We start from the raw sequence: 367 nt of genomic DNA, 5'->3' as shown, positions 1-367 counted from the left end.
TTTTACTGCTGGCAATGGGGATCTTTCCATTGTTTTAATGGAAGTGAAATGAGGTCTGAGGTTGCACACCTTGAACAGCTCAGCGGGCAGAGCACCCATTAACTTCAGTAAAAGAATTTCAAGCAGCCAAGTAAACTGGCCACTAAGCATTTCCTCTACATGGTTGCTTTTCTATTTGGACTTTTTCTATACTCCTTGGAATTGGTGAATTTCTGCAGATGAAGAACTCTTTTCTACTGTTAGCCAACTGTAGCTCACTATAAGAAATCAAAATGTGTTATCACTTAACAAGCTTAAATCTAAACAAAGGCCATAGATTTAAGGATGCTTTGGAGCTCTGAGCTCCTCCAAGAGGCAAATTCAACAC

Source organism: Alligator sinensis, unplaced genomic scaffold (genome assembly GCF_000455745.1).
Source record: "Alligator sinensis unplaced genomic scaffold, ASM45574v1 scaffold481_1, whole genome shotgun sequence".
NCBI lineage: Eukaryota > Metazoa > Chordata > Crocodylia > Alligatoridae > Alligator > Alligator sinensis.
The sequence above is the reverse complement of the archived record's forward strand: the minus strand, read 5'-3'. Positions refer to the sequence as shown.